Genomic DNA, 12,621 nt, shown 5'->3' on the forward strand with positions numbered 1-12,621 from the left:
TAGACCCACGAATACCGTAAATTGTATTATTTAAATGAAATAACTCATACTGTTAGCAAGAAAGCGAGTATCCGTGTGACCGTGATCGCATTATTAGGATTGGCGAAAAATTACAAAACGAATAATCGTCGGGGAAATGATTTGTATTTTGTACAGTTGACAGTGTTCACGTGTGCGTGATAGCCGATGGGTACCTACTTATGCCATGATAGACCTTTAAACTATTATATAATTGCATAATTTAATTATATAAAAATATAATTGATATAATGAATAAAAATCAAATAAAAAAGGCAAAAAATAAAATAGTTAGTGATCTTGATGATAATGTGTGTATCAATAAAATCATAAAGAGTCGATATTATGTCTAAACATAATATCGTATGCTGATGTAAATTTTTGTTTCTAAAGTTTTTTTTTTTTATCATGTTATGTTTATTTAATTATATCATATTTTTTATTTATATAAGTGTATTTTACTTTAAACGAATTGTAATATCGTTTAACTCAGTATACCAGATACGAGCTTTTAGCTCAGTTGGTATTCGTATCAGCTATTATTAATTTATTTTATTGTAATTATTTAATTTGTAATTGTTTTGGATGAATAAATAAATAAAAATAGTTTACTTTTGCACACTGAGTAACATTTACACCATGAACTACAATAACTACTAGGTATGTCGAGTTGTAAAAAAAAATTGAATAATTTAATGGATCACTAAAATTTAATTGATCAATCATAATATAAGCTACTAAATCATGTTTAAGCCATTAACTCACAATATTATTGATTAATTAAATGTTTAGTGATTACTAATGCAACCCAGCTCTAGTGCTGTAGTTAGTCAATACTCAGTATAGTTGGTTTTTTCTACATGAACCGCACAACCCTTAGTATTTTAGTAATAATTACAAATGTATTATAATTGTCTAGCATAGACTACAATATAGTTACCTATAAAGATATATACTCATAGGCGCAAATTGACTAAATTTTTTGGGGGGACTCGAGCCCATCTCCCCATAGGCCATTGCTTAGTACCACAGAATATAAAAATTAGTACTAATTACTAGATTTTGAACTGGGGGGACTTGACCGGAATTTGGGGGGACTAAGTCCCCCAAGCCCCCCCCCCTATTTGCGCCAATGTATATACTTAATACTTATACAGTTATAGGTAGTGTTATACACTTTTATATCTGTATAATAAAAAGTTAAATAACATATTCTTTCTCAGACTTTTTTAGAATTGAATGAAATATTTATTAATAATTTAAATACAAAATGTTACATACATAATCAATGGAATAAATGTTTTAAAATAATAATAGAAATAGTGCTTTCAAATAGGTAAATAAAAATTTAAATTAAAAAAAAATTTTAAATTCACTTCATTCACCAATATTGCCAAAAGTAATTACCTATACATTTTCATTTTCTAATGTGTATACCTATTTATAATCCTTTATTCATATTTTACCTACTTACTTTATATCGTAATTTTGAATTAAATCCTATTAATTTGTATAAATAAAATATATACTAAATATAGGTATTATAATATTATATATTAAGAAGTTGAAAGTTCGACATTCTGATCATTACACCTAATTGTCGACAGTAAAAAATAAAAACATTGTGACTTATTTTAAAGCTAGCTAATAAAAAATATTAATGCCATTTGAAACTTATATGGCTACTTTTAAGTTTTTACTATTTATATCAATTTTAAGCTCTGTAGAATATATATAGATAAAATAATATGAACAGTAGTAGGCGGTAGAATCAATATAATAATTAATAAATATGTTTTTAAAACAAATTGTTTTGACGTAATCGATAGATATTAAATTATAAATATTATGATATTAAATCGCCGTTTTAATGACATCGTAAATCGTAATATAATCATACTAATTAAGTATTATTATATTATCATCATAATTTACAAGGCCGAATTTAGACTTTCGAATGCCCGGGAAGGCGGGAAAATCTTTTTTTGAGGTCCCTAGCAGTAAAAAATTAAAAATACCCAAGTCCAAGTAGTTAAGGAAATAGATTAAAAATGTGCAAACTTCCACGGTATAATACTATCTATACCTAAAACGTGAAGAGTAAAAATAAGTATATTAATCTCATAACATTTTATTTATTAACATTTGGAAATTAAACCTTCGCACTGTTACATTATAATAACAAACTATAATTACTGTTTAATAAAATTTAATAGTTTCAAATTTTTATATACTGTAAATAGTACATTAAAACTGATGTCAAAAAAAATTTGGTGGCCTTTGGAAGCAGAAGTCCATGTCACACCTTACCAAACCCGGGTTTCCGGTCACTACCACCAACAGCGCGTTTATAAAATTAAATCATATAACCTCTCAAACTTTTATATACCTATAAACCTACTAAAATATATTGTGTTTACTGGATGCCCCAATGCCATGCCATCCTCCCATGTTTTCACCCCAAAATTATATAAATACAAATCAATATTTATTTTTTTAAGTTGATATTTTTTTTTCGTACATTTTTTAAACCGTGGGTCAAAAAGTTTTACATTTATTTTATAGTATTCTGGCATCCGGATGCCCCCAAACATCTGCTGTCCGGGGCTAGTCACCTTGAAACCCTCCGTCAAATCCGGCCCTGATCGTCGTTTATAAATATAATATAATCATTATATATTATTCTGTATACTGTATGATAAAGTGTTTTATAAAAAGTAGTATTTGAAATGCTGTTTATATTTTGTGACAGTACCTAATCGATAAATGATAAATAATGTATGTTATTAAATCCCCGGTTTAATGACATTGTAAAATATAAATCGTAATAATATAATCTTACTACCTAATTAAGTATTATTGTATATTTGTATTAACTGGTTCATCATAATCGTCGTTTATAATATTATACAATTGTATTAATATAATATTATGTCTATCGTGTAATATGTTTTATAAAAAGTATAGTATTTGAAATGTTGTTTATATTCTGTGACATCGGGTTAATGTCTTTACCAGACTTTACTATGTCATTGTGCCAAATTGAACCATTCTCATTATTACCAAACAAATTACTAAAACTACAATTTGATTGGTTGATGACATTTGAACATTAATGATTATTATACTCATTTGTTTTATAGTCTTATACAATAAACTTGACAATAGTAGCGGTAGCCAGTAGACATAAACACGTACAAATGTACAATAGTATCTAACTTCACCTATTATATAGGTACTTATACGGCTTATTCATAATATTATAGCGTATCCCAGTCGCTAACGTTATAGCAAATAATAGACAATAGTAATAATCATAGTGTTATACTTATAAAGTTATGAATAAAATAAATTCGTATAATATGTAGAATACAGTGATTGAAAGCGGTGATTTCCTATCTTTGTTAACCACACGCTCAACATGACTAACAGACCTGGTCGGTGGCGGCAAATTGTGTCCGGCAGGACTAACCTAACATTATACAAACATTAAACACGAATTAATCGTAAACTGAATATCTTTCTTAAAAATCCAATATTCTTAGGTATATACCAACTAATTTATTAGATCAGCCATTATTGATTATATTATAATTTAATTTCAAATGTAGTATATTATTTAAATTACATCGTTGTGTTAATTTCATGTTTTTATTCTGTAATAGGTATATACTAAATATATAAATATATAATCATATAAAATTATAATAAGAATAAAATAACGATTACATACATTTTATCTTACATGAAATGTGCGTTTTAAAATCGTTTTTAATGTATCTTGGTAATGGCGATGTACTATTTATGTAAATGTATAAATCCTTTAAAGACATTACCTAACGAATTTAGCACAGCCATTCAGCAAGCCAATCATCTGTGTTTGCCAGAAACTCTTAGAGAAGGTCGATAAGCAATCCATTATCCGCCGATAAACGTATTCTGCGGACCAGGCGTCATCATCATTGCCGAAAATTAGGTTGACTGAAATGATAATGATTAAGTGCACCAAATTGTTCGTTACTTCTCCAGGGTTCTCCTATATACACGCACTACACACATTTACATAAATAATATAATGAACGATAATAACATTAATATTTTCATTATTTCACTAGGTAGGTATAAGTATAAACAATTTTAATTAATTTAAGCGTTTTATGATTTCATCTAATACTTATAAAGTATCGGCAATTATTTAAAGTTTTTTGAAGAGACATAATTTTGGACAGAGAAATTAGAATGGTTGCATCCCAAAATAATGTAAAATAATCTTAGACCATTTTCGTGGAAAATCCTTGGTGCGTTTTTGAGTACGGAAATTTAAAAGTCTAGGTATAGATTGAATATCAATATTTATTATTTAACAATATAATTTATTACACATTATTATGTTATATTTTACATCATACATAATATTATTATTATTTTATATTTATATCATATATATTTAAAATTGTTTAAGACATGTATTAGGAAATATGAAGCGATCGAAGTACTGTTTAATTCAATGTAGAAATGAAAGGTTTTTTAGTTACGTGAAAGTAATGATTTTTACTTATTCCCTTTAACCCGTGCTGCACCATCCGCTATACATTCCTCGACTGCGTAATAAGATACAACTGCTCCCTAGACCCTTCATACATACCACTATTACCACCACTCCATGCGGTAAAAGTAGCGTACTGAGTTTAACCCCCCCCCCCCCCTACTACTAATAACTTCCTCGCCAGAAATTTTAAGTTCTATTATGATTAGAATAATATGAGTATTCATATAACTTATAAGTATAAATATTTTATTTGTAAAAACAAAACAAATCATTTTTATTGTTTGAGTTTTTTTCTAAATAATAATATAATAAATTGTCTTAGAGCCGGTCGGTAATTTGTGTGCATCTCACCGCTACTGTATGTTTAAAACATTTCATGACCATGACTACACTATTGTGTGTGTGTGTCGAAAAACCCCGGGATAAATAAGTTTCGAAGTCCAAGAAAATTAGAATTTATAATAATAGTATGTACATGTAATTTTTTTTTACTGTTGCAATATTATTTCGAATGTATGTATAATTGTATAGTTATATATGACGTACCTATAGGTTATAACGTACCGAAAATCTACATGAATAAAATATGTTATATGACTACAATAGTATTTTATGATAATAAAGGGATATAGGCAAAGACTATCCAATATCCCTCCATTAAATATTCCTAAATACACATACTATTATACTCATAATATGTGTAATGTGTAACAAGTGTGTGGTATACTCACACAATTACATTAATATTAGTAACGTTACTGGTTTCATAATAAACTTTAAATTATAAAATCAATACTAATTATGTACGAGATTAGGACTAACCCAACGAAAATAACAAATTCACTTGTTAAATAAATTGCCTATACTAAACCCCTTAAAAATTGCTGCTCAAGAATACACTATAGACTATACCACCATACCATCGCTTTAATATTATATTAAAATATTTTATCAGGAATCAGGATCTTTAGATCATGTACTATTTTGATCTGCTGGTTGCACAATACATTACTACTAATTACCAATTAAGTACAATTAAATAATATAATTAACTCGAAAAAAATCTTAATTAATCAGTGAGCTTCTTCTCTCTTCAAAGTAAATGTTTCTTCACTATTTATAATATATTATGTAATTTTGTAATGTATCATATTCATATCCTATCTTATATATTTATTCTGGACCTAGGTATAGGTACATTTCTCAATAAAAATACAATCCTAGGAAGTGATGCGTATAGTAAATTTTGAGTACCTATGACTCTACCTCGACATTGAGTAAGTTACTATGGATGTGTTAATTTGAAATCAATGAGAATATTATGTTAATTTATTGCACAGAAGACTATTCTAAGCGAAAACGGTTTATTGTTAGCCTCTATTTGTAAGCATATTTATTATTTAGTAATTTATTTATGTTAATTACTATATCATAATATTATACATTATTGTAATTAACTTAATATAGTTTATAAAAGTTAATGCCCCATATGTACCATAGAACTGTAGGCCGTAAGGACTAAGAATAGGTTAAAATTAGTCTAAATATTTTGAAAATGTCATTGCGTGTGAAATAATTATTTAAGTAAAAGTGAAATGATTCAAGTTTGAATAACAAAATTGGTCAAAAACTGGTTTTACGTTTTTTTCCCGATTTTGTTTATAGATACCCCATTATGCTGCCATAATAAGCGAAAACAGATTAACTTCAGTCAATATGATTGTTGTGAGAATATAACAAATCGCGGGTTGGGAATATTAAAAGGTTCTATGTCACAATATACAATTATTGTTCAGCAGAGCGATTCTTCACTTTAATACCCAATATCTTTTTTTCAGGTTATTTTATGAATATAACCATTATTTTAATGAATAAATAAATACAATTACTGTCAGATACATTGTTAATATTAAGTATTAGACATCCACAAATTTTATAAAACCCAAAAAAACTGAAAAAAGAGTGTATAAGAATAAAAAAGTTCTGTGTATAGAAATTTTTGGTTATCTTGTTATATAGGCTATATAACAACATTGTTTGTATATAAAAAAAACCTATAATTTCAGATTTATCAACAAAATAATTTAAAATTCCTTTGTTTATTAAAAAATTGTTATAAAATAGTTTTGGTTTTTTTTAATACTGCATATTAAATTGTTAAAAAATCAAAATAAAACAATCAGCATACCTTTCAATAGCTTTCGCCAAATCCATCATTAAATTTCGTCTCCGGATGGACATAGATTTTATGTACCTATTTATATGTAGCTATATTTTATTTTTTTAAGTAATTTATTAATATTATCTAATTATTAATAATCACTTATATAGTTATATATTAATGCATTATATTATTATAATATCGTGATTACTAATTAATAATTATTGTAGTGATGACTGATGAGTGATGAGTGATGACCATGCCTCGTGAGACCATATTCTTAACAATATCAGTTAAGCAAATTACAAAATAATATACTAATTACTAAATCATCATTATCTAATTAATAAAATGTGACTAAAGTTTATGTCACGTCAATACCCTTTTTTTCCAATGTATGAACTTTAGCTTAAACACGATAACTTCAATATTTTTTCTATGGTATACAGTATACACTGTACAGATTTTTTACTTAGTATTTAGATTTACCGTGTTTTCGTTTACAAACAGAGCCGTGTTTAACGGGGGGCAAAGGGGCAACTTTTTGTTTATTCAATATTATATTATTGATTATTTATATTTTAAGAACGACGTCAACATATTATTAATACCAATAACCTATTATTTGGAAAACGGCAAATAATATTATAAATAAATATTTATTTGAGGCTTAAAAATATGTTGTTATTCAATATTACGAATATTTTTATTCGTTATTATATTATATTTGTATTCGACGTAGTTATATCGAAAACATAGACGCATAGTATTATTTTTCTATGAGTATGGCTAGTAGAAAATACAAGTTATTTTTATACTTTATTCAGTGATATGAAATAATAAATAAAATCGGGAATGTCGATCACGACAGAATATTACTCCGACACTGGTAATATTGGTGTAATATATTAAACTATTATGTGATATGATGTATATGACTGAGTTACTGACTAGTTTGTTGCGTATTTATTTCTAAATTAAAAAAAAGTATAAGATGTGCTGAAATTAAAATATCAAATGTGGCATAATATTATCAAAGAATGTAAACCAAAAAATACATTTTTTGTCCTTCAATGTTCTTTTTAATCCCGAGGCTTGATTAATATTAGGCATATCATTAATAGTTTCATCAGTTATTGATTTATCATAAATCTACATCTCAACAGAAAATATCGATTTTTATGAAAAATGGAGTTAGGTATCTTGTTTTCGTTTAGCACGGTACATGCCTACTGGGAATTGTATAAAATGTATACTTTTTACCCCACTCAGTCAAGTCAGAAACCCAAGTACCCAACTCGGAATCTTAAAAGTTATATCATTTATATTTACTCCAAGATTGCCAGTCCGATAAATATTATAATAGTGTTTTCAATAATAACAATGCTTTAACGAGAACCGTTGGCGCGGACCAGAGGATACTAAGGTTTTTTGTGCCACTATAACACTACAATATGTGTGCAAAACATGTTGCCTACACTAAAGAAGGAAAAATGTATTATGAAATCATACATTTATAAATTACAATCACACATTACTACGTACCTGTAATGTGGCTTAAATTTGTATAAGCGTATTGGAAACGGACTATTTTAAGGTAAAATGAGAAATAAGTGACAAGTCTTGTCTGTCAGGTAAATCAGTTTGTGTATTTTTGGGTTATCGTCTAATAAATTCATTTTTATACTGATTGATTTAATGTAGCGATGAATATTGTGAAACTTATACGGATGTATAGCTCTATTTGCTCAAGACTTAAACATAGGAACTGTAAAGTAAATGCAATTGTTTTATCTGCTTATTTATGTTATGTTTATGTATGTTGACAACAATTTTAATTTCTTTTACAATTTAATGTAATAATTTTTCCAAACAATATCGCACTACACGTCTGCTAATTAATAGGTACATTATTTTTATTGAGCCTAGTCTTTGTTTTTTTGTTTAACTGTATAGATACTATTCTATGTTACAATATCAAACAATTGTGTAGTTTACAAATATGGTTTATTTCTATATTTTATATCATATTTATGGATAAGAAATAAGTAGGTACATGGTACGTCTTTTTTTACTTTTAATTAAAAATTTAATCATTTTTTCCAAACATAAATCGCAATATCATTCATTAAAAATGAATAATTAAATTAAAATTATAATAATTGATGTACAATAATAATTTACACTCATCTAATATATAGATAAAAACTGATTAAACAATTAAAATATGAACACCTAAACTTTTAAATACTTAATACTTAAACAATTATTTTGAACTATACAATATTCAGAATAAATTGTTGTCACCATGTCACAGGAATTGTAACATTAAAATAGAATGTTCATAAAATAAAAGTCTTAAAATATTATTTAACAATTCAGCCATGCCAAAATAGTTTCATTTTTTGATTTTCTAATAAAGAAATTATTTTATGAATGTTTTTTTAAGTAACGTTTTCCTATTTCCGTTTTGAATATATTATCTAAATTAAACTTATTTGATGCAAATATTATGATTTAATTTTTTTAGTCATTTCTAATTTTATACATGTTTCATTGTACTTATAGTTATCAAATTTTAATTATCATGGCTATAACACTTAAAATTTTATGTGTTGTTATATTGCGTCATAAATATTATTAATAGCGTTTTGATAAGTTGTTAAAATTACAACAAACGAATTAGGTATAGAAATATTGTTGGTTATTACTTATTATTTTTAAAGTACCTCTTTTCATCAAAACTACAGTATTATATTAAATTTAAATTGTTTCTATTGTAGTTAGCATACTTTAAGGAAGTAGATATACCCAGTGCTTGACTATTGTAGGGTGGAGGGGCGCAACGGGGCCTAGTACCACAACTATATTTCAGATATTTTAGCGAATCCATTTTTTTTTTTAGAATTAGGAAGCAAAAGAAAGCAAAGAAGGATTTTTGAAAATTGTTTATAGAATATGTGTAAGTATGTATTGATATATTATTATGATACAGTGGTACATGATAATTATTCTAATTTCTAATGGCACTAGATATTTTGTATGAGTTACTATATAAATGATAAGCATACATTATAATGCACAGTATGGACTAGAATTGTTCGTAAAGTTTGGCAAATAGATGTTGGTAAAAGAACCGTTGGTTATTGGAAAAATATTTGTTATAATAATAAATAGTAATTATTATTGTACTTGTTAGAAAAAATGTAAACGCCATATACTATACCTACTTAACTCATTTGCTTGCCCCATGTTTTATTGTTAAATAACTACCTATATATATTATATGGTTAAAACTTAAAACTTAGATAAGCGGTAATTTCGCTTTAAATAATTAAAACCGGGTTTTTTAATTAACAACACGCGTATTTATGTATATTTTTCAATACATGTTTTAAACTACTAATAATACTTTATTAACATTTCTATTTACTATAGAAGGCTTGCAAATAATAAACGTCATAATAGATGACATTTATTTTATATTTAAAACTTCAAACCCATGGCTAATAAGAGTAAATTATAATATTTAATTTGCTGAAGTATCCCGTAGTGATGTCATAGTTTTAAATGTACAGCTGGCTAGCTGATATTTTAAAAACACTTCTGGCTATGAAACAACATAATACATATCTAATATGTCAATATGATGTCGAATAGAGTGGAAAACGTGATTACAAATGTTGAAAAATATTATTATGATACCTAGAGTAGAATTGACAGTATACGGGGTGTTTCACAAAGCTTACTTACAGCTTACTCCCCCTTTTTCTTTAATAATGCAGTTTTTCAAAATCTAAATTTTGGAATTTTTAAATATAATTAAAGACCATATTTTTGAATACCTACCTACTTGAGATGTCTTGCATAATTTATTGGAATGTACTTAGGCAATAAAAACTTCTGTTTTTTAAATGAAAACCATTTTTTTACTTTAAATTATTCAGCAAATAAACTTTTTGAAAATGTTTATGTTTCTAAATCAAAATTTGAACAAATAGTTTCTGCCTCATTAAATTTTATGAACCAACATATATTTTCTAAGAACGCAAAAAATTATTTTAAAAAAAGATCAAGAAAAAATTTTATACGTAGGTCGTAAACGATTTTATAGAACTAAAGAAGTATTTGACATAATATTATTAGTATATTCATTCATCATTCAGTTTATTCAGAAAATTGCATACGTAAGTAACAACACTAATAACCGGTGGCTTTAATATTGGCTATTACATTAAAGTATTCAATACATGATTTATTATATTACATTCAGTGGCAATGTGACATAATATCCTTGGATGTGTCAGAAGTCCATACTATGGTCATTAAAACTTTATAAGAAACGTGTTGGTAAACATTTAATGCCTTATAATTTAATCATTATATAAATATAAAATTAATTCATAAATAGAACCTTAGACTCATGGTATAGGAAATTTAAAATATTTTGTTTTAATATAAAATTGTTAATGTGCAAAAATAACACGTTTAGCATTGAGACTTAAAAAGCAAATTTTAAGAAGGATTGGGACAAAAGTCAAACTGTCGTAATGTATTAGCATATATAGGTATAAGGAATACTATCTATAAATAAATTAACACAGTCATATTTATATCAATCCATAATGTGTTAGATGAACTGCCAATTTTATAAAGCAAAAAAAAAATATTGATTTATAGCGTGGAAAAATAATTATTTTAACTTTTAATGCTATGGCATTATTAAACAAATTTAGAAATTATAATTTATTTTATAAATTCGTATTTATTTGTAGTCTATTAATTTAACATGAGATATTCTTTGGATTTATAAAACATAGAATTCAAATCAAAAAATTTTAGTTTGCTTAAGACCCATATTTTAGAGCATTCTCTAGGTCAGGGTGGTCCAACCTTTTATAGTTATAGAATATAGACTATATAGTATAATATAGTAATTTATAGTATAGCGGGCCAATATTTACACTTTCATAAATACACTGGGAGCAGCCAAAACAAATAAAATCTCTCACCAAAAGAATTCGAATTCGCTGTGGCTACTATACAAATACCATACCTACAAACGTACTTCTACGAAGTGAGCTGAATTTAATCATGGTTATGGACGTTGCTTATTGCATGTATGAGGTATATTATATTAATTTAAAGTTTTTTTTAATATAATAAGTCTTCTACAGGGAGAAGCCAAAAAAAAATTTCGAGTGCCGCATAACTAGAGTGTACAGGTGTACCACAAGCTTTTGAAAGTATTTGTATGATGATTTTATACAAAATATTTTCTATTTTTATAAATTAAAATAATTAAATATATATCAATCTATCATTAACGTAATGTTGTTTATATGTATTCGATAATATGTATCAATATAGATTTTAATCTACCGTGGTATGTATGATAGTCACACGGAATAAGTATACCTTATATCTTAGTCCGTGGATAATCAATAAAAATATATTGATAACGATTCATCTATGAAAGAATTAAGCAATCAATAAAAAATTAAAAAGTAACAGATTTAATACATATTAATTGTATTGTGTTTTCACAACTAGGAACTCCCAAATTATTTTATTTATTTTTTCAAGCATTTTTATTTATGATGAATGTCATTAAATTATTATTGTAAAAAATATTAAAATATTGTGTAGTACATAATAATATATTTAATAATCATAGTTTAAAATTAACTTATGTAATAGGTAAGTTATCTATTTGAAGAGGACGCCACACTCACAACATTTTACAGTAAAAATATAGTTCCTGTATTGCAACGTACAAGGGAATAGGGATACATATAATACCTATATAGACTGATCGCAAAATATAATCTTTTGAATTATTTTTATAGAAAAATATTATTATCTAATTGCCATCTGATAACTACCTTCTTTC

Source organism: Metopolophium dirhodum, chromosome 1, assembly GCF_019925205.1.
Source record: "Metopolophium dirhodum isolate CAU chromosome 1, ASM1992520v1, whole genome shotgun sequence".
NCBI classification, from domain to species: Eukaryota; Metazoa; Arthropoda; class Insecta; order Hemiptera; family Aphididae; genus Metopolophium; species Metopolophium dirhodum.